At 39.4% G+C, this 13,743-nt stretch overlaps 1 protein-coding gene across 1 annotated transcript in view; it reads right to left on the reverse strand.

Annotated features, from left to right (window-relative positions):
• Positions 1-13,743, reverse strand: part of ELP4 (elongator acetyltransferase complex subunit 4) — a 154,193-nt gene that overhangs the window by 1,102 nt on the left and 139,348 nt on the right. The window lies entirely within an intron of this gene.

Genomic DNA, 13,743 nt, shown 5'->3' on the forward strand with positions numbered 1-13,743 from the left:
CATTTTTAAAATAAAAACAAGCAGTGATAGTAGTTGCGTTTGCATAAGGCAATCATATACGCTAATCAAACCTTGCTGTCCCTTGTGAGTTGTAGGAACATTACATCCATTTTACAGATGAGGAAACTGAGACACAGGTTACACGTTTGTCCACAAGCACACAGTCCTTGCGTAATACACCTTATTTTTCAACTGTAACAAAAATATTTCAACTCTCCCTCTGAGCCTTCTTTTACACGGGAGAGATATAAAAGACACGACATTACCATTTAGTTTTTGTGAAGTAAGGTGAAAATTAATGTAAAACGGAGGCTTTACTTGGTTAATTACTGGCTTGCTTTTGGACACAGGGAGGTACTGAAAGCTGATCAGATGAGACAGTTGAGCACCTTACAGACAGTGCAATAATTTATGAAACTGGTATCATGGAAGGAGCATATTTCTTGAAAGATTCAGTAGGCAAAAGCTAAATTGTGTGGCTCTTCTTTTAAAATGCACATGCTTCTGAAGGGAACAGGAGAACAGTAATAGCTGCAAAACCATCTTAGGAGGCTACATGGAATATCCCTAGTCTCTGCTTTTGCTATGTTTTTGCTTTTATCACAACACGTGAACACAGCTGCCCTTTACTCAATACCCTTGCAACTTTTCAGAGGATCCTGTCTTCATTCCGGTAAGAATTCAATAAAAAAGCCTAAGAAATATCTATATTTACAGTGGGCCAACTGTTCAATTCACTCTGTCTTTGAGATTGTGCAATCAGGCGTAACTTGAGAGGTGCTCCAAAGTGCTTCCCTACCACTGGCCACTCCTGGATGTGAGCAGCGCAGGGAGAAGAACGTGTGCTGGGTGGCTGTATTCTCCCAGGGAAGGACATACATAAAGTACCACACGTGGAGTGGGAAAGCCTGCGCCCAGGGTGAGACAACATACCTCAGTGTTGAAATAGGACAAATGTGGGGTTTTTTTTTGGTAGCACATCGCCTTTAAAGCCCAATTTATGATCAAACCCCACCCCCTGTATATACCATTTAGTAACTATGCAGCTCTTACATTTCACTATACTGAAATCAGTGCTGCGGCACGGTATCCTTCACTTATTCCTAAGAAGGTTAAGCATGGCTCTGGATGTGAACTGTGGTCCATGATGCCTCATTCTACATCAACACAATATAAACTAGGACACGTGCCTATCTGGTTTGTCTGCTGAGAAGGAGCCAATGCACAGCTTGGATTGTAGAAAGGGGTTGTAACCATTGGAAAATGAAGGATGACGAAAAGCTGGGAAGTGCAGGACTCGGCGGATGTTTCAGTCACTTTTTCTTTCCAAAAAGGTTTACAGTACAGGGTACAGGCTATCTGGTATATAGGAGCGAAATAATCCAACCTTCTCCCGCTCACTGTTAGCATCTCTCTGCCCTCACCGGTGAGCGGGAGAGGCGGCTTCCTTTAGGGGAAATGTAGTACTGCTGTCTTCCTCCCGCAATTACTGACCCTTTTGCCAAGTCTACCAATTGGATTCAGAGCAAGGTGATGAAGAGCAAACAGAACCAAGTCTCAGCAAACTCATCTTACACAGGGACTAACTAATATCACAGATAGGGAACAACTGTAAGCCCCGCCACACTGGCCTGGACTTAAAATGCGGTCAAAAGAAAAAAAATCTTCGATATTTACACAGCCTCTTAATCAATGCTGTGTTCATTCGCTAATATATTTTTATAACCAGAAAACAGATAGAAGAATATTTATAAATTTGCAAAGACTCAGAAAGGAAAAGTAAAAATTAGGGATCCTCAGATTGGACGGTGGGACTGATTTAGGCTTTTACAGATGTATTTGTAATGACACAGTGTTTCGTTATACAGGCATATACTCTTCTTCCCCCATCTTATTCAGCGAAGAGGATGCACACTGCTCATTTAGTGACTGGCTATTCAGTATTTTGTTTTCTTGTCACTGTTTACTCTGAACTTTTCTGACATATTTATTGTACACTATTCAAACCTTGTTCTGAAGACAGAATGGCTTTTCAATAGCACATGTCAGTATATAGCACTTGAATGCTACACAAATACCAACTGTGTTATTTTCCTAATATTCTTGTGAGATAAGGCAGCAAAGTTACCTCCATTTTATGGCTAGAGAATTGAGGCGCATAAAAGACATGCCAAAAGGTATCTACTAATCTCAGAAACACAATCTGAGGCATTTAAGTCTTGCTTTTCCAGAATGTTTAGCATTGTACAGAATTTCACATGATCAAATGCTAACTTCATTTGCAGCTGTGAGCGCTTAGCATTTCTTCAGGAACCCCAAGTCAGGCAGTTGGAAAGTGAAAGACACAGAACAAGGGTTCAGAAACAAAAATGCTAGGTTGAAGTGACATGATCATGCAGAAGCTCAGTGGTATAGGCAGAGATGCACACTTTTCATGACGTCTTTCAATTGTCTTAATTATGAGACCATCCCTCCTGCCCTCTCTACAATCCCAGTTTTCAAACATTACAAGAAATTGCTGGCTCTCCAGGAAGCATATTTCAATGCATATGCCATATTCAGCCTCAGATCAGGCATATTCTGAACAAGAAACAACATTAGGGTCCTCTGAAAACAATTGAATATTATCCTGCGATTAAGATCGGAATCATAGCACACACAACCCCTATCATTGAATACAGCCTGAATAGGTATTTCAAAATGTCATTCCTTACATTTTCTGTGTACAGCTTAACAACATAAAACAGGGCTGCAAATATTCATTCTACTAAATATTTTAACACCATTAAAAAAGGTTAAACTTTAAACCACAAACAAACTGGAAACTTTAAACCACAAACAAACTGGAAACTCATCACGTGGCATTATACAGCCATCCACAGGTTAAATACCAGGCCTTTATTTTTGGCACCAACAGGGACATTGCGATCACTTGAACTAAGGCAGTAAGTGATAGCATGAATAGGCCGTGATCCTTTTTGAACACCAGCATTACAGAACGATCAGACATTTTCACAGATATTTGCTGACCACAGAGAAACAGTCACATGTAAAGTCCCAGTTTAGGACAAAATGTTTTCTGGTGGACAGACTTCTCTGCTGTTTCTGAGGCTGTGACCTCTATCCCTTTCAATCTCTCTTTCTCTTACCAGCTTGATAAGAATTGGGCTGATTTTGCTCACGTTGCTAATTCCAGTCCTTGTTGCTCAGACCTCCCATCCTGCAACTGGTCTCCACGGCAAAAACGCCCCTTCTCCAGTTATCTGTGCTTCCCAGCCTCTGTCCCAGCCGCTCTCAGCTTTCTGCTTCCGAGCTCTTCACTCCTGTTCCTGTCAGCCCTGGGTTTCTTTTGCCCATTTATACCCATATTCCAGTCCCTGCTCCCATGCCTAGATCCAAATTCAGTGCCAGGACACCCCTGCCTCAGCCCCTTGCTCTCCTCATCCCCTATTTTGTCCTCCTCCCTTTCCCACCCCTTTCCGTCCTCCCCTTCTGCCCTTTCTGCCCAGCATGCAGGCACAGATACCAGCTCACCTCCTGCTCCAAAAAGCAGGTACATCCCTGGGAAGGGGTCAAGCTGAATACACAGTACTGAGCGTGCCTGGGCCAAACAGGGATGGATTTTCACAGGACAGCAAAAACACATCCCTAGCACAAACGCTAGACAGAAAATCACATATTTGCATTCGTTCTTTTAAATAATTGAAGGTTTTCACTAAAATATTCCAGCATGTGGATAAACACATAAATTCCTGTAGCCTAAAGCAAGCTGCCAGGGCAACAATATTTTGAGGCAAAAGTAAATATGGAAGTGAAAACAGGATCCTATAATCGCCCTCCTTGGGATAATTTCTTAAAGCCTATATCAAAGAAAAGTAAAGTTTGTCAGTGTAAAAACTAGGGAATGCTGGAGTAAACTTCCTTTGTGCAAAGTTAATTGTGTATCTACATTACTCTAGTGTGTTTAATTACCTGATCACACACTATTTTCACCCACGCAGGTTGTCAGGAAAGTTTAAATTGAGGATCTTCAGAATCAGACTCCACGCTTCATTCACTCGATGAAGAAATGACTGGCTATGGAAGAAGGCTGTTACCTACTGTAGGAAGCACAGCTAGGGAAAGGGCCTGGCGTGAGCGCTGGCGCTTCCCGCCTGCTCTGTTTCGGGCAGGTCCCCAAGGCTTTGCGGTGACAGGAACAATTACACTGAACCCAGCTAAGCACACAGCTTTAGGGCATGCATTATGAAAGGAAAACAGCTCAGACAAAACTTATTACATACTTTGCCTCCGCTCCTCCCTCTGCCTGAAGAAAACTTCTAATTAGTTTATTTGTTCTCAATGGGGAAAAAAAAAGCAGAAGTAGAAGATAAGAGTATGTCAAATGACAGGCCAGAAAGGACACGGAGCAATTGTTTAGTCCAATCCCAGCACTGAGGACCAAATACAGCATCGATGGCTTTCTGACACTGGTCTGCCTTGTAAGACTGGGATGTAAAGATCCAAGTCACGGCTATTGTAGGAACTTCCAGCAGGCTGGTACATTTAGTTGGGGTGTAATTTATTTATTTTTTCTTTAATTCAACAAAATGCCTGGTAGACAAAAATAGTAGCAAGTGCTTTTGTCAGTGTAGCTTACTGTATTAAGGAAATTGCTTTACAGATACATTACAAAGAATGGACTTATTTTTCTCTTCAGTATTAAGAGGATTGATCAGCAGTTTTCCAACAACCTCTCCTGCTGTTGATTGTACCTCAGTTACAAAATGCATAGAAATAGTACGCAGGCTTTAACTGACTATAAAAGGGGTTGAATATAAAGTAAAATTCATAAAACTGAACCTAAGCAACTAATGACAAGTTAAACAAAGAGCTAGCTACTAGAGATAATGTTAAAGAACTGATTACTATAAAACTATACATATACACTATACACATTCTTCTAAGGAATCTGTCGACACTGCATTGTGGAGGCAACTAGTGAAATCAGCATTGCACCTATACAGTACAAACAAAAATCAGTTAATAAAATTACTTTTCAAATTTGAGGAAATGTGTGTCTGTACAGATTGTTTTTACTCCGGCTAAAATACTCAGAAATAACTGAGGTGAAAGACACTCAAGATACAGCAAAATTTCATTAAAATAATTGAGAGCTACTAAAATAATATATTTTGTAAAATGCATTAAGCAATAAAAAGTATAGAAATGTTTAGCTACAATATGATAAGCAGATATACATATATTGGCAAAAATCTAAACCCAAAGCAGTAATTCTTCATATTACTCCAAAACCATTACTATATTTTGGTAGCTGTTATAAGTGTAATATTGTAGTAAACAAATACATAGTAACATGAGTGATGCAAAATCATTGCATCTCATTAAGAAGAGGTGGTAGTTCCATCTTAATTTGATATATATTAAAGTAATTCCACTGAGGTTAACCTTGTGACTCCAGAAACAGTTACCTGGAGCTTTAACAACTGAGCCCAAACTTCCCAAAAATAAATAAAAAAAACCCCTCTACAATTCTACTTATTTGGATCTTTGACAAAAACAAAAAATTGCTTATTAGTCTATTATGGCTGCAGTCCTGCCTTGGGGCAGGGAGATGGGTTAATGACCTCTCTAGATCCCTTCTAGTTCCATTTGCTACAACTCCATGAAGACTGAAGTCACCAAAGCCGAAGGGATTTGGTTTAGGGGGAAGGGGGGATGGGGAGAAGAATTTTAGGAATGCTGGGAAAATGAAAGATGCAGACTCCTAGTTGGGGAGCTTTATATCCTACTTATTTCTCTTTGAAGCAGAACTCTTGCCGTTCTATAAAGGCCACACAAGAGAGAACAGGAACAGTGTATAGAGGCCTCCACAGCAGAGGCCGAGTTCCTGTTACTGTTTCCTCTTCTGCTTATGATGCCCATAATGCACCCCTTGCATTACGTTTTCCCTTTTATGTCTTTTTATCATTACCTCATTTATAATTACTAGTAATTATTTCTATGATCATAGTACCTAGGAAAAGACTTCAGCATTTTTGCAGTTATCATGAAAAAGGTGGGCCTGGAGAAATCTGCAGGAGGTTAGTAATGCAGCTTTATAAAACCTCCTCTTAGAGTGAAGAACCCCATTATTTGCTTGAAAATTATCAAACTGCCAAGTGATTGTCACCATTATCTGACTGGAAGTAGATTTCTTGATAATGAATATGTTCTCACATGTCTGGGGAAACGGACATGGAGGCCTTTGGAAAAGAAAACAAGCAACGTGCATTTTAAGAAAAAAAGGAGCCAGCGGAGGAATGAAAAATGACTCCACAGCCACTGAGCTGTCTCTTTATCTTTGCAGTGAAGAAAACTGTCGCAAACAGGAGGCTTCAGCTGCCAGTGCTCGTGGCCAGCTGTGCACCCCCAAACTGGGCTACCAGGTGAGAAGGGGCTGTGGAAGAAGGAGCTGGCAAAGCCCTGCCAGGTGCTCCCCGCTTTGCTGGCAAGCCGCACTCAGGCCCTGGCCAGTTCCCGGCTCTATCGCTGTGCCAGGGCCCAGCCATGGATCTTGGTGATCTGGGTATGACCCTAACCTGCTGCCCGGACTTCTCAGCTTGAGAGAGGACTTGCCTCATAACTACGGGTCTGTCTGGCAGCCACCAGGACTGAAGATAACCAGGTGGACCCTGGTTATCTTCACTGAACCTGCTCTGATCTTCTTGTTTGGGCAGCGGGGGAAGGATTTAATGGCAGTGGTTGAGTCCTCCAGGGACACTGGGTATTCTTTCAATGCAATGGCAATGCATGGTGCCGGTTCTCTGTGGTGCCCTGAGCCACAGCTTCAAGGCTACTGTAGTACATCTGTTTCCATAGTGAAAGAGGTCCCAAATGAACAGGCTTACCTGATGTCCACACAGGTTGCATCTTGCATTTTTAACTGAGGTAGCCATCAAACGATTACAAACTCCTTAAGAGAGACACATTTCAGGAGCATCTTAGTCTTGCCAGTTCATGATTTCATTGCTTTCTTACCAGGTCAGCATACAGCACAGGAACTAACTGGTCGTCTTGGCAAAAACAAATTACTATCTTTGGGCTGAATATAAACACAAAGATGTGGACGTATGAAACTAAATTTCTTCTAGAGAGAAGAGTTTGTTCAAACATTTGACATGGAGGTGTCTATAAGTTTTGGCCTCTTCCCTTGCCAAGTTTGCAAACTGAGAGACATCAGATATGTGTATTAGGATGAAATGAATTATATTTTGAATTATATGTAGTCTACTGGAGTGACAAATCACTTATATTGACATAACTTTGTAACAACTCACATAGAAATCTGACAATACCACCATGAAAAGCTATGGAATTCTTACAAATGCCACAAAACTGAAAAATACTTCTGAGTTATTAAGTTCACTTCTCAATGGCAAAACAGTAAGGCCTTTACCACTGAAGACATTACAAGCTCTAGGACAAGGACTAGAAAAGTCATGCCAACCAGCACAGAAGTTTGTCAGGCAGAAATCATACAATAGTCCTGAAATTTGGCTATGACTAGTGTCTCACAATCTGTAACTTATATCATAACTGCATTTAGGTCTTAGGCAACCTGTTTTTAAACCCACTTACTAGGAATTTCTTCCATTCCTGTTCATGTTACAGTTTTTTCAGTATTTTAACATATTCAGGAGAAAAAACAGTTGGTAACTATTTTTCTGTATAATGGACATGAACTCAGTTTCTTCTTGTTCTGCTACATTCACAGATGCTATATTACCATTTTTAAATCACAGTGAAGGATACAATTTCTAACCTGATTATAAAGACAAAAGCCTTGACTTTTAAAAAAAGCATTCTAAAATTCTATACTTTTCAGGTAACTGTGATTGACTTATAACTAATCACAACCATGTCAACCCATGTTAAAATAAGCACATCTACCATATGCATTTCCTATTTCTTTTTTTTTTTAAATTGAAGCATAATCTGAGCCGTCAAAATTAATTATTGTTAACATCAGGTGTTGAGAAAAGGCTTCCACTAAGAATAGCTGATAAATATACTTCTACCTACATATCCCTGTCTGTCTGCTAAAGGACACATCGGTAATATGAAAATAATTTTTTATACATAGCTAATAGTACTTGGAAAACTTGAACACAATTTTAAAACTCTCATTTTCCATCACTTACAGAATGTAAAATAAAACTAAGGTAGTTCTCACTTTCACCTCATTTACAGGACAGTGATATTTTGTTGTGGGTTTCCAATACTACAAAGAGATTATTCAAACAGTGACTTTCAAGACATTTGGCAAAATTAAGAACCATTAGTAAACCCACTTCTTTTTGTGATAGATTTTGTAAAAGCCATATTATGTTTCAGAAGGCTGAACTTAATATATGCCTCTTCAGTGCAGCTTTCCAGTGTACCTGCTTTACAGAAGTGATGTGATAATATCCAAAAGAATTCAATTCAAACTGTGCTGATTGGTTTGGATGTGCAACGTGCTACTGTTTCTGTTCTTTGACCAGAAAACCTCATAAAGCACTTAAAATCTGAATTCCTGAGTCTGAATTTAAAACTTGGTTTACTTAAACACTGGCTGTTGCAAAGTGAAAATCTTTCAGAGATCATTTGTACCAATAAAATTCAACTCTGTACATGTTTGTGTAAAATGAATCTGTAGGTGATTTCAGATGGCTGAAGAAGTTCCAGTAACACAAGAGTAGAGATGGGTGGGTTTTTCTGCTTGCAGCATTAGTCACTACTTTTCAGTGTCAGGGGAGAAAAGGACAGACAACTGTTTGAACAAACTCTTTCACTCCAAAGAAAAACTCCAAGATATGTTGAAGACTATTTGCTACATGCGAAGGGATACACAGGAAAGACAAAAATATCAGAAAGATTTACCTTCTCTGATGCCTGAGAATGCCGAGCACTTGTTTGGCACCAGAGAGTGCTCTAAATCACATGCACAAGTAACAGACCCGCTTTATGTTATGACTCTAGAATCTGCATAATGAAGAAGCTCCCCATGTTTTTTTTTCCCCTTCTAGCTGAAAAAGTATTCTATGAGAAAGAGTACTCTGCAGAGAAAGGCAAGTGGAAGCGAACAGGGAAGAAATTCCATGACAAAGGGCTGAAGAGAAAACAGAGTGAAGAAAGGGAAAGACAGAGGGCAGGAGGAGATATATTATCTAGGTGTGTTTTAGTTGAGATTGGAATACGTTGTTTAAAAGCTGAAGGGAAATACTGTTCTAAATTCAAACAGTAGTTCACGAGTCTGACGGTATCATCTACATCCAAAGTAAGCAGGCTAACATTGCTTCCGTAGATCTGTTCTTTTTGCTGAATTTCTCCTCCCTGGGCTTACGTAAGAAGAGTGTGGGACCCGTGATGCAAGTCTGAGTAATTCTAGGGCTCTCAGGATAGTCCGGATGGATGCTAATGTTAATGTCACATTCTCTTCCCTGACGGATTCATTCAACCTAATTGCATCCGTCTACAAGTCAGCCGTTCAGTCTAACCTATATTACACACGTAGGATGAGATGAATCATCCTTGCAAGTGCTTGTCCATCTCTGCTGATTATTCAGGAAAACCTGGATGACTCAATTCTTAACTTGGAGAGTAAAAGGTCAAGGAGAGGAATTCAGTCCTACAACTACATGAAGATTCCCATTGAGTTAGTGCCTCCACTATATCTCCTCTTAATTTGAATGACATTGCAACATGTCACAAAGTATGGATTTTGTATCAAACCACAGATGGCTCACTGGAAACATTCCAGAGTCGCTGGCGATGCCCGTGCTGATCTGCAACAACTTGGGTCTCTCTACTGGGAAGCTTGAGGAGTGTTCAAGACACTGTGTACAAACAAAAGCTATGTAAGTGAGGAGGAGGGAAAAACAGCACTCAGAGACGGAAGCATCTGTTCTAGGAGGTCCAACATATTGCAATGTTACTGTCACCCTCTAAAATTTCAGCTAAGCTGGAAAATTAACCAAATATTTGCATTTGCATCCAAAGCTATCTGTGAAAGTTCACTGTAATCTATCCAGCTTCTGTCTCAGTTTAAATATTTTGTCACATTTCAGAAAACTCATTAATACACTCATTTAAACAACACCATTTCATCTGAGGGTGTGCAACGACACAAATAACTGATAAAATGTATTCTGCCTCTTGACAAAATTGTCCAGATAGATTTCAACACTTCACAGAAAGGTTATGCTCCAAGACAGGTAACTCGCACTGGCAAGTCTCCATTACAAGCGCATTTCAGTGCTTGACTTGCCAACTCAAAAAAGAGAGACAACAGAAATGCAGACAGACTTCTGAATTGAACAGTTCTGCCAGCTATTGCTAAAATACACATTGCCTACAAACCTCCATTGATTTTAGGTACCTAGTCTCTATAGTTCCTCTGAAATTTAGCGTTTAATGAAGTGCTTTCCTAAGAAGAACAGGAGAAAACAGGAGCTGCTCTGAGACTCTGGACCAGCCCAGCTGTGAGCTGCCCTGCTGCTGCCTCAGCCGTTTCTCTAGATTTTGTATACATTGCCTATGCTCATTTCCTCCTCTACATCACTTTCAGAAGATGTGTGTACAAACACAAACACAATATGTAATTATATATGCAAATACACACATTACTTATGCCTGCATACAAGTTACTGATAATGGCCAATGCGTCTACCTGCGAATCCTTCCAAGGCATCCAGTATTGCTCTAGAAAGCACGGAGACAGTGTGAGCTGCAGTGTTTTACATTTGCCTACACCCCTACTATGTATCCCTGAGCGCCTCAGTTTCAAGAGACCGGTGTCACAGGTTTGGCAAGTTGCTGGTTATGAAGGAGGAGTGTGTAGGGGGGCAAAATGTAAATTCTAGCTGGGGGGGTATTGTTTTATACTGGGAGTAGCCCTATGATCAGTAGTCTATTTACTTTTTTAGGTCAGCTAGAATTAGAAAATTTCCATTGCTTGGCAGCCCAGCACATCTGTGAAGCATTTCTGGGTGTTCAGACCTGGAGCACGCACTGCCCAAAGGGAGGATTCATTACCCCGCGGTACACGGGCTGCCAGTCCCTCCCCCAGACGGCACAAGTGCTTCGGCAACAGGAAAGCGCCTTAACTTCCTGCAGAAACATATTACATGACCACAACACAACAATTAGCACATTTGTAAAGCTTTAGGGATAGGAACAACTTAATAGCTTTTGGAAGCAGACTAATTTTCTGGAGCTTTTTATCCTTTTTTTTTTTTTTTTTTAATTATTATTCTGCTTTTCATGCATGGACAAGTTCTTCTTTGCTCCAGGTATTTTCTGAGTCTGCCTGGCAGGATTATTATGTGTAGAGAAACACAAATTATTCAATCACTTTTAAACAGTGCTAGAGAAACGAAAAAGTGCTATGTAAGTGCAAACTATTATTGCTAACCTCTGTTTTAAAAGTAAGTATCATTTAGATAGAGAAATGTATTGCTGGTTTACAAAATTCTGCACATTTACAAACTAAGGCTGCTAAAGAGAGGACCAATTTGTTTATGTTTGCAGCTTTTCACAAGCTAGAAACTTCAGCTCTGCAATAGCAAATGCCACTGTCAGATGTGCCACACTAAGGCAAAAACCAAGCCAGAAGAGAAAAAAAATGTATTTCTGCTATTATTGTCTTCTCACCCTAAAAACTGGCACTGATATAGGAAGTATGTTCAGTTCCTGTAACTCTCAGGAGAAGATGTAGGCATTATGTAATTCATATTTTAAGATCTCTATATTTTCAGTACTAATCCCCCACGACTCATGAGGACTATAGTTTAAAACTCCAGCTAACAAAGCCTTTTGTAGTTTTAGTACTAAATAATCTTAGACTTCAGAAAGCACCGAAGTGTAATTTAATATCTGTAATATTGGAACGACCTGTTTTGGTATGAAAATATACTGTGGCATATTTTTATTCAGTGATTGATATTGCTTATACAAAAAAATACAAAAATCACATTGGTGATTAAGTGGCCGTGTTGACGACGCCGTGGCAAACCAGTGCTTTAAAGGAAGTTTAAGCACAGAATAAGAAGTTGCTGGTGAAAGGTTAAAAGACAGGTCACGCTAATTCCTTTCTAAATGACTCTATGTAAGACAGTAGGACTCAGTGTAAACTGAAACAAATACATTAAATATGAATGATAGATACTCGTATCACATTAAATGCAAGATTTTTGTGAGTAATTGAGATTAAAATAAACATGACTACTTATCTGGAAGTTGGGGGGGGGGGCTGAACATTTAAGCAGCTTCCTACATCAAAAATGTGTTTTGTACAAAAATTACATGTCAAATTATAGTTATTTGCTTTCAGCTGTTTCTAGCAGTTATTTAGTTTTGTACTTTTCATGTGTCAGTATTTTTTTCATTTCCCTTCTTTATTCCCTACTAGAAGTCTCTTTAGAGCAATAAGATCTTTAAAATCCCTTTAGTGTTTAGAAATGTCAACAATTCAGTAGACTATACTTGATGAATAGGCCAGATAGAAAAACCTGCCTCGAGTTTTTATCTCAAGAGAAGTAAGGTGCTTTGAAGAGCACTTGATTTGAGATTTAGAAGCCCGCTGCTATTCAGCCAGGCACTCTTGAGAGCTGTTAAGTCCTGACCCATAGCATGAAAACAGGTTGGAGGAAGGGAGGGAGGGAAGAAGAAATACTGGTGAGAAATATATTTTGTACTCCCTGCATAATTATTTCTTCTAAATACCACTTAAACATTTATTCCTACAAATAGGTAAAATACTAAGAAACCAGGCAACCTTATCAGGCAATCTTATTTGAATATTTTGAATGTAGCTGGAACTTGCCAGGGGGAATAGCTACAGTACTGGAAAAAGATGAGGCTCTAAAGGAAAAAAAAAAATCTAAATGGTTTTTTCCATTTGAATAGACGGCACTGACATATTAAAGCCTTGTATTTTTGTCAAAAGATACAGAAAAGAGAGAGGTTTTAACTTCAAAATATGCAGTGGAAGATCATTAAATGGTTTGGTTTGCTATAATTACAAAAAATATTTTTTTCATCCTTTGCTATCGCTTCCACATTCTACAACGAAGCTCAATACCAGACTACAATGAGTTAATTCAACGTCGTAAAACAATCAATTTAAGATATCCGCACACCAATAATAATATCAGATGAAAAGTAAGCCAAACTGTAAGGTGATCCTTTTAAAGGAATATCTGTCCCTAACAGATTATTGTGCTTGCACACATGCTCTCTCACTCGACAGTGCTTTAGCTGGAGAACTGGTTCCTTGGATAAGAACTTAGTTAATAACCTAACAGCAACTGGCCACATTATTTGGGGAAATGTCACATCAGTTTCTTCTGCCCTACTTTCTGCATCTCTGAGTTTCACAAAGATAGAAAAGAAAAGGCAAAACTAGGTCATTCCTGGGCTGAACAAAAGAATTTTTGTAGTAGTATAAATTACTGACCTTTCTAATAAGTCCGTCTTTTCCAGCAAACCAGGTAGTCCAATCCAACTCAACTAATTAATGGTATCATCCAATAACTAACAATAACTGTAGTACACAATCCAGTGAATTCAGGAGAAACATTTATATGGCTTTTCTAAAGCCGTTACACTTAAGAAACTCTCTATTTCCTAAATCAGAATAAATCTGGGGGATTGTGTTCAATTATTAGTTAGCATACTGTCATTACTATTACAGTAGCTATTTTGTACTGATTGACAAAC

Source organism: Chlamydotis macqueenii, chromosome 5, assembly GCF_036417535.1.
Source record: "Chlamydotis macqueenii isolate bChlMac1 chromosome 5, bChlMac1.mat, whole genome shotgun sequence".
In the NCBI taxonomy this organism is placed as follows: domain Eukaryota; kingdom Metazoa; phylum Chordata; class Aves; order Otidiformes; family Otididae; genus Chlamydotis; species Chlamydotis macqueenii.